This window comes from Cynocephalus volans, chromosome X (assembly GCF_027409185.1).
Source record: "Cynocephalus volans isolate mCynVol1 chromosome X, mCynVol1.pri, whole genome shotgun sequence".
NCBI lineage: Eukaryota > Metazoa > Chordata > Mammalia > Dermoptera > Cynocephalidae > Cynocephalus > Cynocephalus volans.
This window is the reverse complement of record NC_084478.1, coordinates 72,432,648-72,454,126: the sequence shown is the minus strand read 5'-3', so window position 1 is coordinate 72,454,126 and position 21,479 is coordinate 72,432,648.

Below are 21,479 nucleotides of genomic sequence, written 5' to 3'. Positions count from 1 at the left end.
TCTGATGTTAATCTGATTGGGGCTCCCTTATAGGTGATTTGACACTTCTCTCTTGCAGCTTTTTTTTTTTTTTTTTTTTTTTTTGTCATTTTTTCATGACCGGCACTCAGCCAGTGAGTGCACCGGTCAGTCCCACATAGGATCCGAACCCGCGGCGGGAGCGTCACCGCGCTGCCAGCACAGCACTCCACCAAGTGCGCCACGGGCTCGGCCCTAAGAAAGAGTTCTTTTTTTTTTTTTTTTTTTTTTTTTTTGTCGTTTTTTCGTGACAGGCACTCAGCCAGTGAGTGCACCGGTCAGTCCTATATAGGATCCGAACCCGCGGCGGGAGCGTCGCCGCGCTGCCAGCGCAGCACTCTACCAAGTGCGCCACGGGCTCGGCCCTCTCTTGCAGCTTTTAAGATTCTCTCTTTGTCTCTGAGTTTTGCCAGTTTGACTATGACATGTCTTGGAGAAGGCCTTTTTGGGTTGAATACGTTTGGAGATCGTTGAGCTTCCTGGATCTGAAGATCTGTGATTTTTCCTATACCTGGGAAGTTTTCTGCCACTATTTTTTTGAATATGTTTTCAATGGAATCTCCATTTTCCTCCCCTTCTGGAATACCCATGACTTGGATATTTGAGCGCTTGAGGTTGTCTGATATCTCTCTCAGATTTTCTTCCATGTCCTTGATTCTTTTTTCTTTCTTTTTGTCTGCTTGTGTTATTTCAAACAGCCAGATAATCAAACTTTTAAAAGTCAAAGCCAAAGAAAGAATTCTAAAAGCTGCAAGAAACAAATGTCAAGTCACATATTAAAGAATCCCCATTAGACTCATCAGACTTCTCAGCAGAATCCTACAGACCAGAAAAGAATGGGATGATATACATAAAGTGCTGAAAAAGAAAAACAAACTGCCAGCCAAGAATACTATAATCAGCAAAGCTATCCTACTGAAATGAAAGAGAAATTAACACCTTCCCAGATAAGCAAAAATTAAGGAAATTCATGACCACTAAGCTAGCCATAAAAGAAATGCTCAAGGTAGTGCCACAACTGAAAATAAAAGGACAATGATTATCATTATGAAAACATCTGAAAGTATAAACCTTATGATGAAAGAAAATGGCATCAGTCTGGTAAAGGCACCTAAAATGGAGCCAGGAGGCCATTTCAGCTTGAGCTTCAGGCATGTCCCACCCAAAGACACTGTGAACTTAGGAACTCTTGCAATTAATCACATCCAAAGATACCCTGAAATCTTATACTTTTTCAATCAATCACAAGAGTCACAACCTCCTGGAAGAATCATAACCACCACATCTAATGACCATCTGTTGACTCTTATTCCACATACCTCCTGTCAAACTGAAACATTTCAAGTCGAGGACAGTATTACAGACTGTTATAGCCAATCTCTTGCTGCCAAGACTACTTAAAGATACTAGCACCAATTGTAATCTTAGACAAACAATTTTTGTATTTACCTCTTTTGACTGGTCTTTTTTTTTTATAAGTCCAACTTCTTTGTTTCTCCAGCGTGCTTCCCAAGATAACTTGCAGCACTCATATTTGGCTCAAATAAACTATTTGCTGTTTAAGCCATGCTTCAGTTTCTTTACAGGTCCATGTTTGCCATAGCCAGCAGAATCCAGAGTGACTCTCCCTGACCACCTGGAGTTTCCTCAGAGACTTGGTGCTTGGTGCCAGCACAAACTCATTGTGTTTGTCCACCTCTGTAGAATGCATTGTGTGCAAATGAGTGAATTTTCCTGGATCTCAAGTGCTTATCTTGGTTGAGGTTCTGGACTCTTTTTCTAGTGTTCATTCTGACTCTCTCAGAATGAGAATTGTTGTTTTCAGGGAAAGATTTTAGAAGGCAGGGAAAGATAAAATATAAGTTTTACCTTGAATTGGTGAATAGGGAATCATCTATTTCACTTTTGCTCCAGTGCAAGGAGACTAATTTAAACTTTCTTCCTTTTGATGGGTGACCAATTAATTTAGATCTCTTTCTAAATATATGAGAACAGCTCTGCCACATTGAAGACAAGGGACACTTGCTTCCTCTTGCCCAAATGGACCCTCTAGGCAAGAGAAATTTTTTGGAGGTGTAGAGACTGTCATCCATGATGTGCAGTGGTCCCATAGGGCTCCACTGACAACAACATCTGTAATTTTTTCGCTTGACTGGGAAATGCATATAAAGGCTGATCACATGGCACCTGTGAGCCTCATACTTCTTCACAAGTGCTCAGATAGATTGAGACACATAAGAGGCCTGATCAGCTCTGAGGGTCTCTCAGACAATTGAACTCTGTAAGCAGCAAACACCAGTTCAAAACACTGCCCAGGGCTGGCCCCATGGCTCACTCGGGAGAGTGAGGCGCTGTAGCGCTGAGGCCACGGGTTCAGAGCCTATATAGGGATGGCCGGTGTGCTCGCTGGCTGAGCGTGGTGCAGAAACACCGTTTCGAGGGTCAAGATCCCCTTACTGGTCAAAAAAAAAAAAAAAAACCTAAGAAAACAAAAAAACACTGCCCAACTTGGTCACCAAATCAAGGAAGATCTACATTATGTAAATCACATCTTCTAAGACAGATGCCTCTTCTGGGCATCCTCCTTTGTCAACACCAGCTGGTTTTATGTATAATACTTATGGGGCTTTATCCTGAAAATACTCAGACAAATGGGCCCATTTGTCTAAGGCTGACTCTTAGTTACAATGGCCTAAATGAGTTTGTTTTTTTTGGTTTTTTATTTTTTTGAGATTCCTAAATTTATTTCCAAGCACAATTGGAAAAGGCAAAATTTCAAACCTGACAAATATAATGGGAAGTCCACTTCCAATGATATTTAGAAGCATATAAAAGAAATACTAGTAAAATATCCTCTTTACAGGAGGTCAATAGAAAACTTTCTGAATCTATATTGGAAATAAAGAGGCCTCCAAGGCTTTCTCCTCTTCTTTCTTTTCTCCTTCTCCTTTCTCCTGTCCTCCTCCACTGTCCCCTTCAGCCTTCTTATACCCACTCCTCTCTAAACTTACCTGCCTGTAACTTCCTTCTTTGCCTCTGCCACTACCTCCCTCATTTAAGGAAGCTTCTGAACCTAAAGCTCCTTAGTACCCATCCCTGTCCACTATCATGACTTCCTCTTTCAAATCTAAACCAACTGGGTGAGGGGAGCCAGATTTAACTTATATGCCCTGGACTAAAATGAAGCTTAAAAACTTTTTTAGAGACTTTCCAGACCCGACTAAAGACCTCATAAGTTTTGCCAAAAAAAATTATTTAAATATTTAAAACTATGAGCCTGGATATTTAGATCTTTATCGGCTAGTCTACATTTTAGCTTCTGAAGAACAAGCTGCTGAGTCATTGGAAAAGGCCAATTGGAATAACCCTTTAGAATACTTTGATAAGGTTAATGAAACAGGCTTGGCTGAAGCTCACCAACTAGGCAACACCCTACATGAGGCCATCCCACAATTTTTTTAAAAATGTGGTATAAGTCAGCTATGTAGACAGGGCCTTAATGAAATCATCCTAGATTACTTTGAGCAATTTGAAAAGACTTTGAAAAAATACTCTAGCAGTCTGATGATAGCCTTCAAGACCAGCAAAATGATTCCCTCTAAAATTCTATCTTTCTCAGTGGGCTTGATGAAGACCTGATTACTTTATTTGAAAGACACCAGGTAAACTGGACAACCTCCTGAATGCACAATATTCTCAATTTCGCTGATAGACAAAAACTTTCCAAAAGAAAAAAAAAAATCTAAGGCATCAAAAATAATAAACCTCCAGGCTTAACAGTTGGCTAGCGAAGCCAAACCCTATGACAGGAGAAAACAAATGCTCTAAACTAACCAAAAATAAGCCTTTTTTATTGTAAAAATCCAGACATTTTAGAAAGGATTGTAGAAAACTAAAATGGCAACAAGAAAACAAGTGCTTTTAGACTGACTAGGACTGTTCCAAAGAACCACAGTGTTTTTGTTGTTGTTGTTGTTCTTCCTCCTAACTGACACCCTAAAAGAAATGGAAATTATAACCGATAGAGAATGTACTCAGGCTTTTACTGATACAGGGACCACCCTCTCTGTTCTAAACCCCAACACTTTGTATTACTCCCTTCCTCAGAGTAAAAAAATAATCCAAATGGTTGGAGTCTTTAATAAGCCCATGACTATAAAAATCATTGCCCTTACAATTTCAGGTTGGTTCACTGTTTTATAGCCAACATAGTTTTTTGCTTGTCCCTTCTGCTTCTATTCTTTTGCTTGGTAGAGACTTTTTAGGACTGCGTAATACACATATCTCCTCCCCAGTGGGGGAAATGTGTTGGAGATAGAGCCAAAAAACCAAGCAACTGCAAATAAAGATGTAACTGTCCAAGTACAAATACAAGCTACAATAACTCACCAAATTTTTCAGGTCATGATGAATCTACCCTACTTCCAACTGTGTCTGACTGTCTTTGGTCTTAATCCCAAACTGAAATTGGGAAAATTGCCTCTACTACTATTAAGGTCAAAGCTGACTGATCCAAACTTCTTTTTAATATTAAACAATACTCATTGAGACAAGAAGTTATTAAAGGCATTGAATCTATTATAGAGAATTACATGAAGAAGGGTTTCATTGTTCCATGCACCAGACCATGTAACACCCCAATCCTCCCAGTTAATAGGCTTTTGTGAAGGGTTGATGATTTATACAAGGTCTAAGAGCTATATACAATATTGTAATACCATGACACCCAGTGGTGACTATCCCTCATACCTTGTCATTAGCCATTTCTATTAAAAGTCAAGTCTCTACTTATATATTGCATTATTTGGCATTCCAGTAGAGCCTAACAGCCAACATTTGTTCGCTTTTACTTGTAATAACCATCAATTTACCTGGACTGTTATGCCCCAAGTCTACACTGAAAACCCAACTTATTTTTCTCAAATATATATTAAAATATGATTTAGCTGATTTGTATTTCCCAGGAAGGTTCACATTTATTCAGTATGTGGATTATCTTCTCCTTTGTTCCCCAAACCTCCAAGCCTATAAGGACAGCAGCTTTATCTCCTAAGATAGTTAGATTTAAAAGGGCATAAAGTTTCCAAGGAAAAGTTTCAATTCTGTCAGCAACATGTAAAATACTTGGGACATCTAATTTCTAAGGAGGGACTTTTAATGAACCCATATGAAATTAAGGGCATCCTAGTCTTCCTAAGGCCCTCTACTAAAAAACAACTTTGAGTATTTGGGGGATGGTCTGGATATTTTTGATACGGGTTCCTAATTTTTTATTACTGACCCAGCCCTTATGTACTCTTCTCCCTTTTGTTTAGACTGAAGAAGAATTATCCACCTTACAAACAATAAAGGAAAGGCTCATCTTGGCACCAGCCTTAGAATATCTCAATTACAATTTATGGGTCTTTTTTCTTTGTATGCAAATATAAGGAAAATGCCTTGGGAGTCCTAATCCAAAAGCATGAAGACCAAAATAAACCTTAGGATATTATAGTCAATAGTTAGACACAATAGCTAAGGTTTCGTATTTTTACATGATAGCAATCTTGGCCACTCTACTACTCTTTAAGTCAGTTGAAGAAATTGTTATGGGTGCTCTGCTTACTACTTATGTGCAACATTCTATAGAAGCTCTCTTAAATCCTCACCACACTCCACATTATTCTGAATTGACTCACCTTTTATGAAGTTCTTTTATTATCTTTCCCTAATATCACTATCTCTCACTGTGACAACCTTCACCCTGCCTGCCATCTTTCTGCTTCTCCCTTCTGATGAGATGCCTCATAACTACATTAACCTGACTGACCTATTTTTTTCTCCCAGAGGGAATCTATAGGCAACAGCAATGGATAATGCTAATTTATTTTGGCTTACTGATAGCTTATATGTAGGGAATGAATCTGGGAAATATTGTGCTGGCTATGCAATAGTTTCTTTAACTGAGATAATTGAAGATAATCCTTTTGTTTGGGGGTAGCTTCTGCCCAACAAGCAGAATTGATTGCCCTAAGCAAAGTTTATCAATTGGCTGAAAGTTAGAATGCCCACATCTATACTGACAGCAGATATGCTTTGAGGATTTTTGATCTTCCTTGGCCAAAAGCTCTTCTACTGGTATTGCTTAATTTTTGTTCCACACAATCTGGGAAACGTTGTCTCCTTTTGAACTAATCACTGGAAGACCCATGTATTTAGAAGAAGCAAAAAGGGACCATGCTATATTAAAAGGGAACATTTTATATTATTGCCAAAGCCTAATAAAATTTCTTAAAAGAAATACAAAATTAGTCAGAGAATCCTTTCACGGAGTGCTCTCAGGAGACAAAGGTTGAAAACATCATAACTTATAACCTGAAGACTTTTTTTAAATTGGAAACAACATCAGATAGAAGATTTCTTCTAGCCACATTAGAAAGGACCATATCAAAAATTGTTAACCAATTTTTGTGCAGCTAAACATGGAGGCACTGGTTTATGGATTCGTATTTCTCATTTTAAAGAAGGCAAATCCATCGGAGTGGACTTCCTCCATCACCAGAGATCTTCAGATGAAGTTAACTTGCAGACAATTTCCTTTTTCCAACCAGGATGAAAAGCAGACAAAATGTGGGTATATACCACTTTATTCCAAGATTCTGAACAAGGCCTGTATAATTTTAAGACCTCCATTTTAATAAATTCTTACATTTCTTTTATAATTTCTATCACTAGTGCAGCTTTAGAAATTCTATGTATTCTAGATATTTTATGCCAAGTGAATGTAGGACATTGTATTTTTTTAGACATTATATATGCCCCTCCTTTTATTTATAAAAATGCACTCTAAGATTTGTATTATCACTTGCCAATTGCTGTGTACTTCCCCAATCTTTAATGCTTCCCATTCCTGAAAAAAACAATGCTATTGTCAAATTTCCTCAATCTCTAGTTTTATCAGGAAATTTGTCATTTTAAAGAAGGCAAATCCATCGGAGTGGACTTCCTCCATCACCAGAGATCTTCAGATGAAGTTAACTTGCAGACAATTTCCTTTTTCCAACCAGGATGAAAAGCAGACAAAATGTGGGTATATACCACTTTATTCCAAGATTCTGAACAAGGCCTGTATAATTTTAAGACCTCCATTTTAATAAATTCTTACATTTCTTTTATAATTTCTATCACTAGTGCAGCTTTAGAAATTCTATGTATTCTAGATATTTTATGCCAAGTGAATGTAGGACATTGTATTTTTTTAGACATTATATATGCCCCTCCTTTTATTTATAAAAATGCACTCTAAGATTTGTATTATCACTTGCCAATTGCTGTGTACTTCCCCAATCTTTAATGCTTCCCATTCCTGAAAAAACAATGCTATTGTCAAATTTCCTCAATCTCTAGTTTTATCAGGAAATTTGTCAGATTGCTAGATCTGCTATCATTTACCCACTGATTCCTTTGCACATAACACTGACCCCATACTTATACCCATCTACAATTTTTTAGTGTTCCTAACTTCATGATTATTCATAATCAATTTTTCCCTGGTGTTGCTTATCTAATCCAGTTTTCATCTCACCACTAATGACCCGCCTCCTTGTTTCTTTTTGAGTATCCCCTATGCATGGCATTTTGCCAAACCATTCCCCAGGGTGAAAATTGCACTTCTCCTGTTAATACAGTTGTTTCACAGCTAACTAAGACTTCTCTTGTAGGCCAGAAATTTTGCATGACCAGATATAGGGGATTCAATAACCCCATTTGTTGTGACTACCTTACTCAACTATGCAAGGGTACAAGTAGGACCCCCATCCCCCATTGTATGGATTTCCTTGGTCTCACACCTTCAAACACCCAAAGCCCTTCTTCTCTTTACTATGTCCCCTTTGAGGCATGTCAAACGAACACCACTTCAAGCTTTTAGAAACTGCTAAAGACTAATCCAAGTTTCAATCCATTCTTAAGGCTCTTCCCTGTGACCACAACCTAATCTCAAAAACTATCTGGAGCCTTCTGCACACCATCAGGATTTATATTTGTCTGTGCACAGGAAGCTTCATGGGCACATGAATGTCTTGACAGTCGAAAAATAGGAGGAACATGTTTTTGAGACAATTGACCACACAATTTACCATCTTAAAAGGCATTACCCAAGAATGTTTTCTTCACCACAATCAAAAAAAGGGCCTCATATATAATCGATTATTACCCTGATGAGGACCCCTCTGAATGTGTAGATAATAACTGTGGACATTCACAAGGATGTGACCTCCCAGCAGTATATTCAGGAGACTTATTTAATAGATATCTAAGAATTATCACATCCTGGGCAGAAGCAGGAACAGCAAACCTAGAGGTAATGATGAGAAATTTAACCTGTAGCATTAATAGAGTTGCCAGCTGTACTGCTAGAGCCATGCAAGCCCAACAGAAGTCATTCAACTCATTAGCCAGAGTTGTCTTAGATAACCATATAGCTTTGGATTATCTCCTGGCAGCACAAGAGAGTATTTAGGCACTGAAAACACTTCCTGCTGTACTTAGATAAATGCCTCTGCCCAGGTAGAATAAGAAATCTCTAAGCTTCTTAAATTGCCAATGTATCTTAAAACACATTTTTCTTTTACCTCTAGATGGTTTAAATTTAAATTCTCTGATATTTTTAGTAAGCTGCCTCTAGAAATGGGTACTCTTTTGAGATCAGGATTACAGATTGTTCTTATGATAATTGTTATTACTGGTTCTGTTTTTGTCTTATTAAAATTGCTAATTCTATATATATATCTTGGTGCTTCAAGACCAGCCAATCGACCAAAATTGTGGTGTCTCGGTCTTGAGACCATCCACTAAATATTTAATTTGATGTCTGAGACAAATTCTTAGATCTGCCTAATGTCTAAGTCTGAATAACCTCCTTGTTAATATGGTCTGTAGTCTTATAACCACCCACCAGCACCCATCTTCTTCTTCTATAGAGGACATGACTTTCTGGGAATGAGACTTATTAACATAAAAAAATATTACCTGGTTGATCATCAGTACTTTTGAGAGGAAAGGTTTGTTGAAAAGGGAAAATTATAAAAGAAAATGGTGTCAGTCTGTTCAAGGCAAATAAAATAAAGTGAGAAGGCCATTTTAGCATGAGCTTCTGGCACATTTCACCTAACAACAACCTGAACTTTTGAACTCTTACAATTAATCACATTCAAAGACACCCTGATGGAGAGGAACAGATAAAGGAGCATGAAAATCAAGTATAATGTATTTTGCGAAGTAAAATTAAATTAAATTAAATTAAAAAAAAAAACAAAGACACCCTGAATGTTTGCACTTTTCTAATCAATTATAAGGTTACAACCTCCTGGAAAAATAATAACCAACACAACTGCCAACCATCTGTTGACTGTTATTACACATACCTCCTATCAAACAGAAAAATTTCTAACTGAGGACCATCTCACAGAAGATTATAGCCAATCCCTTACTGCCAAGACTAATTAAAGATACTAGTACCAATTATAATATTAGACAAACAACTTTTGTAACTACCTGCTCTTCTGATTGGTCTTTTTTTCTTTATAAGCCCATCTTTTCCTTTATTTCTCCAGAGCACTTTCCAAGGTAATCTGTAGCATGTCCTGAGCTTCAGCACTTACACTTGGTCAAATAAACTTTTTGTTGTTTAAGCTATGCCTCAGTTTTCTTCCAGATCTATACTTACCAGTATAGGTAAATTCATAAGCATACTTAGAATATGCCAGTGATGTAATGGTGCTATGTAAATCTTTCTAACTTCTAATATAGAGGTTTAAATTAAAAAATGTAAAAAACATCAACAGCAACAATTAGTGACTAAGGTACAAAGATAATGATGTAAATTAAGGCAACCAAAATGCCAATTTTGGGGGGAGAGAAAAGTGTTGCTTATTTTTATGCAACAAAGTTCAAGTTATTATGAGCTTAAAATAGTCTATTATAAGACAATTAAAATTAACCCTATAGTAATCACAAAAATAGAAAATAAATACATTTACAGAAAAGAGAGGAAGATAACACAGCTCAGCATCATAAAACCCCATGAAACCACATAGGTAATGAACAAGGGAGAAAGAAAAAAACAAAGGATGTAAAAAGCAACCAGAAAGCAATAAACAAAATGGCAGGACTAAGTCAACACCAATCAATAATAAGATAAAATGCTATAATTAAAAGATATGGAGTGGCTGAATGAATAAAAAGAGTAAACCCAACCACATGTTTCCTACAGAAGTCTCACCTAAAAATTAAAGACAAACATAGGCTGAAAGTGAAGGAATGGAAAAAGACAGTCCATATAAATGAAAAAAATTGTGAGCATCAGCAGTACTTATATCACACAAAAAATAGACTATAAGTCAAAAACTGTACAAAGAGACAAAGAATGTTATTATATTATGATAAAGGAGTCAATTCAATAAAATAATACAACAAATGTAAATATATATGCACTCAACACTGGAGCACCCAAATATATAAAGCAAATATTATTAGATCTAAAGGGGGAGATAGACTGCAATATAATAATAGTAGGGGACTACAACACCCAATTAAACCAATGAATTCTAGACAGAAAATCAACAAAGAAACATTTAGACTTAAACTATGCCATAGACCAAATGTACCAAATATTTACAGAACATTCTATCCAACAGCAGCAGAATACAGTTTCTTCTTAACTGCACATGGTAGATTCTTGAGGATAAATTATAAGCTAGGTCACAAAACAAGTCTTAGCAAATTTAAGAAGATAGAAATCATATCACATATCTTCTCAGATCATAATGCTATTACAAAATCAACAACAACAAAAAAACTCCAGAAACCTTTTTAAAAATGGAAATTAAACAAATGTTCCTAAATAACCAATGGATCACTAAAGAAATCAAAGGAAAAATTTAAAAAATTCTTGACACAAACAACAATGAAAACACAACATACCAAAACACAGACACACTCAGACACAGCAAAAGATGCTCTAAGAAAAAAGTCCATAGAAATAAATGTGTACATCAAAAAGGAAGAAAGATTTATGATAAATAGTTTAGGAAACAAAAGGTAGTAAAAAAACCAACAAGCTAAACCCAAAATAGGTAGAGGGAAGGAAATAATAGAGCTCAGAGCATAAATAAAGGAAATAGAGACAAAGAAAATCAATTTTTTAAAATTAATAAAGAGTGGTTATTTGAAAAGAAAAAAGGAATTGGCAAACTCTTAGGTAGACTACCTAAGAAAAAAATAGAAAATACGTCCAAATGAATAAAATTAGAGATAAAATGGAGATATTACAATCAATATTACATGAATACAAAGGGTTATAAGACTTACAAATTACTATAAAGCAACAAATTTGAGAACATAAAAGAAATGGATAAATTCCTGGATGCATAAAACTTACCAAGTGTAAATTGTAAAGAAAGTAAAAACTCTGAACAGACCAATAACAAGTGAGGAAATTAAACTCGTAATAAAAAGCCTTCCAAAACTAAAAAAGCCCAGTACCACTGACTTCACTACTGAATTCCACCAAATATTAAAAACAAAACAAATGAAAAAAATAACAAAAAAATTCTAACACCAATTCTCCTTAAACTGCTCCAGAAAATTAAAGAGAAAATACTTCCAAACTCATTGTGCAAGGCTGCATTACACTGATTTCAAAACCAGATAAGGACACAACAAAAAAAAAACAACAGACCAGTATTCCTTATAAACAAACATGCAAAAGTCCTAAATAAAACACTAGCAAATCTAATCTAACAATGTATCAAAATGAATATCCACCATGATCATGTGGGATTCATCCCAGTGATTCAAGGATGGTCTAACATGCAAATCAATAAAATCAAGAAATCTGATAAGTTATTTCAATAGAATGAAGTACAAAAACCATATGGTCATTTGAATAGATGCAGAAAAAGCATTTGATAAAATTCAACATCCATTAATGATAAAAATCTTAACAAATTAGGTATAGTGGGAACATCTCAACATAATAAAGGCCCTCTATAGCAAGCCCACAGCTAATATCACACTAAATGGGGAAAATTTGAAAACTTTTTCTCTAATATTAGGAACAATGAAAGGCTGTACTCTTTCACCACTCCTATTCAACCCAATACTTGAAGACCTAGCCAGAGAAATTAGACAAGAGAAAGAAATAAAAGACATTCAAACTCAAAAGGAAATAATCAAATTTTTCCTATTTGCATATGAAATGATCTTAGAAAACTCTAAAGACTATTAAAAAGGCTGGCCCATGACTTGCTTGGGAGAGTGTGGTGCTGACAACACCAAGTCAACAATTAAGATCCTCTTACCGGTCATCTTAAAAAAAAAAAAAAAAAAAAAAGACTGTTTCAACTGATAAATCTACTAAGTAAAATTGAAGAATTCAGTCAGCATACAAAAATCAGTAGCATTTCTACACCCTAACTATCAACTATCTGAAAAATAAATCAAGAAAAAAATGCATGTACAATAGTAACAACAACAACAAAATACCTAAAAACGAACTTAAGCAAAGAAGTAAAAATTCTGCACAGTGAAAACTATAAAACATGATTGAAAGAAATTTAATTAGACACAAATAAATGAAAAGATATTTTGTGTTTATGAATTGTAAGAATTAATATTGTTAAAATGGCAATACTACACAGAGATCTACAGATTTAATGCAATTAACACAAAAAAATTAACATTCTTTACGGAAATAGGAAAAACATTCTAAAATTCATATGGAACAACAAAAATACGTTAAGCATCCAAAACAATTCTGAGCACAAAGAACAAATCTGGAAACATCACATTATCTAACTTCAAAAGACTCATATACTACAAAACTATAGTAATAAAACAATGGAATAGGCATAAAAAACAGAAGCATAAACCAATGGACCAAAATAAAGATCCTAGAAATAAATTTATACACTTACCACCAACTGATTTTTGACAAAGGGCCCAAAAACACAAATTAGAAAAAAGAAAATCTCTAATAAATGGTGCTGAAGAAATTGGATATCCACTTGTACAAAAATGAGCCTAGACGCCTACATCTCAGTACATTCAAAATTCAACTCAAAATGGGTTAAAGGTAAGACACAAAACTATGAAACTACTAGAATAAAACATAGGGGAAATGCTTTACAGCATTTGGCTGGGCAAGGATTTTTAAGTAAGACCTCAAAAGCACAGGAAACAAGAGTACAGATAGACAAAAGAGATTACATCAAACTAAAAAGGTTTTACACATGAAAGGAAACAATTAACAGAACTAAAGAATGGGAAAAATATTTTGCAAACTATACATCTGACAAGGAGTTAATATCAAGAATATATAAGAAACATTGGTATATGATGAGAAGTATGGGTCTAGTTTCATTCTTCTACACATGGATTATCAACACCATTTACTGAAGAGGGTGTTTTTACAGACCCATACCTCTTACCATATGCCAAAATCAACTCAAAATGGATTAAAGACAAGTATAAGGTCTGAAACTATAAAACTCCCAGAAGAAAATGGAGGAAACACTTCAGGACATAGGAGTGGGCAAAGACTTAATGAATAAGAACCCAAGAATATAGGCAACAAGAGAAAAAATAAATGAATGGGATTATATCAAATTAAAAAGCATCTGCACAATAAAGGAAACAGTAGAGTGAAAAGACAACCTACAGAATGGGAGAAAATATTTGCAAATCATATATCCAACAAGTGACTAATATCCAGAATATACAAGGAGCTCAAACAACTTAACAGTAAAAAAAAAAAAAAAAAAAAAAAAAAGCCCCAAATAATCCAACTAAAAAATGAGCAAAGGATCTGAATAGACATTTTTCAAAGGAAGACATACAAATGGCCAACAGGAACATGAAAAAATGCTCAACATCACTCAGTCTCAGGGAAATGCTAGTCAAAACCACTTTGAGATATCATCTCACCCCAGCCAGATAGGCTGGCTATTTATCAAAAACACTGAGAATGATAAATGCTAGTGAGGTTGCAGAGAGAAAGGAACTCTCCTACAGTGTTGGTGGGACTACAAAATGGTGCAGCCTCTATGGTAAATGGTTTGGAGGTTCTTCTAACAATTGCAGGCAGATCTACCATATGACCCAGCTATCCCACTGCTGGGAATATACCCAGAGGAATGGAAATCATCAGGTCGAAGGTATACCTGTTCTACAATGTTCATTGCTGCGCTCTTTACAATAGGCAAGAGTTCAAACCAGCCCAAATGTCCATCATCAGATGAGTGGATATGGAAAATGTGGTATATCTACACAATGGAATACTACTCTGCTATAAAAAGGAATTACATGCTGCCATTTGCAAAGACATGGATGGACCTAGAGAGAATTATATTAAGTGAATCAAGTCAGGCACAGAAAGAGAAATATCACATGTTCTCAGTTATTTGTGGGAGCTAAAAATAAATAAATAAATACACAAACAACTTGGGCAGGGGAGCAAAGAAGGCACAACAATTATAGTTCCTTGACATTAATACGACAAGCAAACAGAAAGGACATTGTTGGGAGGGTGGGGGGAGAGGGAGGCGGGAGGGAGGTTTTGGTAATGGGCTGCAATAATCAACCACATTGTATATTGACAAAATAAAATAAATTGGGCCGAGCCCGTGGCGCACTCGGGAGAGTGTGGCGCTGGGAGCGCAGCTACGCTCCCGCAGCAGGTTCGGATCCTATATGGGAATGGCCGGTGCACTCACTGGCTGAGTGCCAGTCACGAAAAAGACAAAAAATTAATAATAATAATAAAATTAAATTAAATTAAATTAAATTTAAAAATGAAAAAATAAAATCAGGATGTTTATCATATTCATCATCACATGCATTTATTATTTCTCTATAGTGAGAACATTAGAAAGCTCTCTTCTGTGTAGCATATATTACTATCTATTAACCATTGTTACCTACTATGGAATAGAAAACCAGAATTTATTCCTCTTATGTAATTGTAACTTTGTACACATTGTCTAATCTCTCCCCATCCTCCATGCCCTCCCCTCCTCAGTTTCTGGTAAAAACTGTTTTACTCTCTGCCTCAACTCTCCCTCTGCCTCTCTCTGTGTGTCTCTGTCTCTGTCTCTGTCTCTCTCTCGATATAGGTGAGATCAAGTGTTAACTGTCTTTCTGTATCTGGCTTATTTTAGTTAGCGTGATGTCCATCAGGTCTATCTATGTTGTCCCAAACTATAGGATTTTATTATTTCTAATTAAAGAGTAGTATTCCAGTGTGTATATGTCCCCATTTTCTTTATCCATTCATACATTGGTCGGCATTTAATTTGCTTCCATATCTTGGCTATTGTAAATAGTGCTGCAGTAAACATGGGAGTGCAGACATCCCTTCAAAATACTGATTTTCTGTCTTTTGGTTATGTATGCAGTTTTGGGATTGCTGTGTCATATGGTAGTTCTATTTTTAATTTTTTGAGAAAACTCTATACTTTTTTCCATGCTGGCCATATTAACTTACAATCCTACAATCAGTGTGAAAACGTTTTTTTCTCTCCACATCCCCACCAACACTAGTTTTCATTGGTCTTTTTGATTAATAGCCATTCTAACTGGAGGGAGGTGGTACGGCATTGTGATTTTTATTTGCATTCCTCTGATGATTAGTGATGTTGAGCATTTTATCATGTACCTGTTGACCATATAAATGTCTTCTTTTGAATAAATAAATGAATACATAAATAAATAAAATCAATGCCATCTTTTGAGAAATCTCTATTAAAGTATTTTGCCCATATTTTAACCAATAATTTTTGCTGATGAGTTGCTTAAGTTTCTTACATATTCTTTTTCATTTTTATTTATACATATTTATAGGGTACAGAGTTGACTATCAGTATTTGTGTACAGTATGTGATGATCAAATCAGTATTATTAGCATGTTCATCCTTACAAATCATACTTAATTTTGGTGTCTCTTATCAATTAATCCCTATCCTCCCTCCCCTTCCTCCTTTCCCACCTATAGTAACTATAGGTCTGTTCTCTCCTTCTGAATGTTCAATGTTTTATTATAGTCTTTATTTTTTTCTTCATTTCTTAGCTCCCTTATGAGTAAGGACATGCAGTACTTCTCTTTCTGTGCCTGGCATATTTCACTTGTCATAATTTTCTCCAAGCTCATTGATGTTGCTGCTAATGGCAGAATTTCATTATTTTTTATGGCTGAGTAGTATTCCATTGTATATATGTACAGCATTTTCCTTATCCAGTCATCTGTTGATGTACATTTAGGTTGGTTCCATATCTTAGCTATTGAAAACAAAGCTTTAATGAACATGGGAGTACAGGTATCCCTTCGACATAATGCTTTCATTTCTTGGGGTATATACAGAGAAGTGGAATGGCTGGATTGTATGGTAGTTCTGTCTGTAGTTTGAGAAACATCCATACTGTTTTCCACAATGGCTGTGCTGTTTTAAAGTCCCACCAACATCCTCGCCAGCTTTTGTTATTCTCAGTGTTTTTTATATTATTGTCTATTTCCTTCTTTAGGTCCAATAGAGTTTGCTTTATAAATCTGGCTGCTCCAACATTGGGTGCATATATATGTATGATTGTTTTGTCTCCTTGATGGATCAATCCTTTGATCATTATGTAGTGGCCCTCATTATCTCTTTTTATGTTTTTTAGTTTAAAGTCTATTTTGTCAGATATAAGAATAGTTACTCCAGCTTCTTTTTCATTTCTGTTTGCATGGTAAATCTTTTTCCATCCTTTCACTCTTAGTCTATGTGAGTCTTTATAGGTGAGGTGGGTCTCTTGAAGGCAGCATATAGTTGGGTCCTCCTTTTTAATCCAGTCAGCCTGTCTATGTCTTTTGATTGGGGAATTAAATCCTTTTACATTAGGAGTTGTTATTGAAAAGTGTTAATTTACCCCTAGAATTTTATTGATTTTGGTTCGGATGTCTTAAGTGCCTTTTGTTCCTTTCTTTCTGATTACTGTTTTATTTTCTGTATTTGTTGGTTTCTTGGGTTGTAAATAAACTTTTTTTCTCTCTCTCTACGTTGTTGGCATTTTTATTTTACTAGTGGGTTTTGATTTTTCTTGAGTTTTTATGGCACTGGTAGTTATTTTTCAGGTACCAAACCCAGTACTCCCTTGAGAATTTCTTGTAAGTGTTGTCGTGTGGTAGTGAACTCTTGCAGTTTTTGTTTGTCTGAGAAATATACTATTTGCTCTTTATTTCACAAGGATAGCCTTGTGGGGTAGAGTATTTGTGGCTGACAATCTTTGTCTTTTAGTCTTTTATATATCATCCCATTCCTTTCTGGCTTTTATGGGTTGTGACGGAAAATCTGATGTTAGTCTGATAGGGGCTCCCTTTTAGGTGATTTGATGCTTCTCTCACAGCTTTTAAGATTCTCTCTTTCTCTTTGAGTTTTGCCAATTTGACTATAACATGTCTTGGGGAAGACCTTTTTGGGTTGAATACGTTTGGGGATCTTTGAGCTTCCCGAATCTGAAGAGCTGTGTCTTTTCCTATACCTGGGAAGTTTTCTGCCACTATTTTGTTGAATATGATTTCAATGCAATCTCCTTTTTCCTCTCCTTCTGGAATACCCATGACTCAGATATTTGAGCGCTTCAGGTTGTCTGATATCTTTCTTAGATTTTCTTCAATGTTTTTAATTCTTTTTCTTTCTTTCTTTTCTTTTTTTCTTTTTTCTTTCTTTTTTTTTTTTTTTTTTTTTTTTTGTCTGCCGGTGTTATTTCAAACAGCCCATCTTCAAGGTCAGAAGTTCTCTCTTCTGCTTCTGCAAGCCTGCTTGTTAAACTCTCTGTTGTTTTTATTTCATTGAATGAATTGTTCAGTTCGGCCAGCTCTGCTGTATTTTTTTTCTGAGTGTTGATTTCCTTGTACGTTTCTTCTTTCAGATCCTGTATATTTTCCTCATTTCATCTTGTTGTAGAGCTGAGTTTTCTTGTATTGCGTTTAGTTTCCTTAGAATTATCACTCGAAATTCCTTGTCTGACTTTTCAAGGGCTTCTTGTTCTATAAGTTCTAGAGCTGGAGAGTTATTACCCTTTGGTGGTGTACTTTCTTGATTTTTTATATTTCTTTTATCTTTCCTTTGATGTTTAGTCATTGGGGCGGGGGATTTCACAGTCCACTGCTTTGACACTATTGTCTGTCTAAGATGCTACTGGGGCTGCCAATTTGGCATGGCTGCCTCAGTGTCTCCTCAGTCACCCACTGGTGCCTCGGGTGTGTTATCGCCTTGGGTCTTGGGTCTCTCCAGGGAGGCACCTCTCTGGTCATTGCGCACTCAGCCAGGCTGGGGATGGAGTCAGGTGGAGGCAGCGAGGCCTACCTCCTGGGTTGCCTGCTGGCACCGCAGGGCACATAGTCTCCATGGGTCTTTGGCCTCTCCAGCTGGGCGTCTCTCTGAGCACTGTGCACTCAGCCGGGCTGGGCTGGAGTCAGGCAGTGGCAGCAAGGCCTACCTGCTGGGCCATGCGCTGGCACTGCTGGGCACATAGTCTCCACAGATATTGGGCCTCTCCAGCTGGGCGCCTCTCTGATTGGCATGCACTCGGCTCGGCTGGGGCTTGATTTTATTTTCTATGTGACATGTGTGTTGAAACATCAAATTGTATCCCCAAAATATGTACTGCTCTAAAGTATTAATTCAAAAAATTTTTAACATCTTGTATAGTTTGTTCCACAGATTATAAATGGTATGTCTCATGCCTTGTACTTTGTGTCACATAGTAAATAATCAGAAAATAATAGTTATTAATAATCAATAATTATTAATAACTATGAATTAATAATAATTATTATTATTGTGGTGGATTGATACCAGAAAGATGATAGAATAAGAAGCCCCAGAACCTCCATGCTTTTACAGAATCTTCAACTCAAGAACAGTGCTTGGGCCCATTCCTTTTGTGAAAAGTCCGGAAACCAGTTAAGAAGTTATTGCACCCCAGGTGAGCACAAAACCAACTGCATCAAAGCTGGTAAAATAATTCATGACACCCTCTTGCCATAATCATTCTTACTGTCAAAGCATTACATGATCAGGAGGAAACTCCCATCTCCTGGCTTCTCTTTGGGGAGGAAAATAGAACAGTGGACCATATGTTCAACATTCCGACCTTTTGGAAGGGTTGCTGAGAGACTGGCTTTTGACTTCTGTCTCACCTGTCTTTGACCACTGAAGGGACCAAGCATAGTTTAGATGCCTTTGGGTTTCTAATTAAAAATAAAGCTGAGCATCATGCTGCTGCTCTAGAGGACCCACAGTAAAGCATACTGAGGCAAATACAGCTCAACACCCTATCCTTAATGGCGGAAAAAAGATGCTTAGCAAGATAATGGGCTAAAGGACTCTCATTCGTCTCTGGCACAAAGACCAACAAAAGAGCAAATAAGAAAGTACAATTCAATGGAAATAACTAAGGGAGAGTGCTGGAGCATATCCAAGTAGGAAAAGAAACACTAGTAAGCACAGAAACTCAGGATAGCCACACACAGAATGAAATAAAATTATCAGCCTCCATTGACCCACTCTGTAGCCAGCAGCAGCAGAGACTCAGGAGGAATTTCTGCCTGTAGGAGATAGGTAAGCAAGAGCTGTGTCATAGATGCCTGCAATCCAAGCTATAAGGGAGCTGTGTGGACCTTGAAGGCTGTGAGCACAGAGTGGGAAGCTGCTGAGAGCACATGCAACTGCATTAATCTAGAGAGGGAGATCAAGCTGACCTCAATCCACCTCCCAGGTCCCAGGCTGCCACACCAGTCGCGATTTTGGAATTCAAGGCCACAGCTGAGCATAATTAGTCCTGGGGCCCAATAGCACAGGCGTCTCCACAGACCCAAGACCCCCTCATCTTGGAGGGGTTTTTGCACTCTGAGCCCATGTGACATCGGGCACCCTGGGCACAGGCAGTCAATCATAGTGTAGAGCCCATCCTCAGGACAGAGGGACTCACTGTATACACCTTCCTATCTCAGGCCTGTCTCATGTGCACAGAGACCCATCCGAAGCTCCAGTGAGCCCACTCTTGGCTACCCAACCCAGCTGGGGAGCTGCAGAAAGACACTGAACCTCTCTTGGAGGCACAGGAGCATGCACTTTCCAGAATCAGACAGCTGACTGATCAGGGCCTTTTGCCACTGCTGTTGGCCCTTCTATGAAGGTGGCCCTTAAGTGGAGTAACCTTGCACCTCTCACAGGGGCACCAAGTCCCACAATAGTTTCAACAAACTCACCCAGACCCAAGAAGTCCAGAGAAAAAACTGTGCAGTATTTTCACATATTTTCTGGGGGCACAGAGCCCCATCTGCAACTCCAGTGAGCCTGCCCACAGATACCCACCCCCAGCTGAGGAGCTGCAGAGAGAACAAGAATCTCTCTTGTGGGCGTAGGAGTAGGCCTACAACCTCAGTGACCTTTTGTGGGACAGTCCACTCCAGCTTAAAAGCTTCAGAATAACCCAGTGTCCCTCATTGAACTGCAGGGACCCATTTACAACCCTAGAGACATTACCCACAGTGGCACATTCCACTCGAGGAACTTCAGAGTAACCAAGCATCTTTCTTGAGGTCACAAGGGCCCAGCCACAACCCCAGCACCCTTCTGAGGGGAATCTAATGAGCTGCAGAGTGACCCAGTGTTACTCATGTGGGCACAGGGGCCTTCCTATGACACAATGGCCTAACCTAGAGTGACCCACTTCAGCAGAGCAGCTTCAGAGAGCCCCAGCACCTCTCTTGAAGGCACAGCATCCCACCCACAGCCACAGAAACCTTGTCCAGAATGGCAAACACCAGCTGTGGGGCTACAATGAGATAAAATGTTTCTTGTGGGGGCACAGGAGCCAAACCACAGCCACGGTAAACTCACCCAGAGTGGCACACTCAAACAGTGGTGCAGCACAGCAACTCAGTGTCTCTCTTGAGGGTGCATGGCCCCACCCACAACCCCAGAAACCTCACTCAGGGTGGCCCATTTCAACAATAAAGCTGCAGAACATCTCAGCATCTCTGTTGGAGATACAGGGATCCACACACTGCCACAGTGACCTTTCTCAGTGTCACCCACTTTAGGTAAGGAACTAAAGAGCACCGCAGCATCCTTTTGGGGGCACATGGAACATACTGAAGTATCATTGACTCCATCCACAGTTGCCCAGTTCAGCTGACAAACTGCTGAGCATATCATCTCCTTCTAAGTCTAAAGTCCTAATCTTGATACAAGTGATCCCACCCATTTGCTCATTTAAGATGAGGAGTTACAGAGCACCCCATTGCAGCTATCATGGGCACAAAATCCTGGCTAGGGCACCAGCAAGCATGACCAGAGTTGCCCACTCCAGCTGGGGAGCAGTGGAGGGCTACAACACTTCTCTGAAAAGCTTGAGATATCTTCCCAGAATTCTGCAAC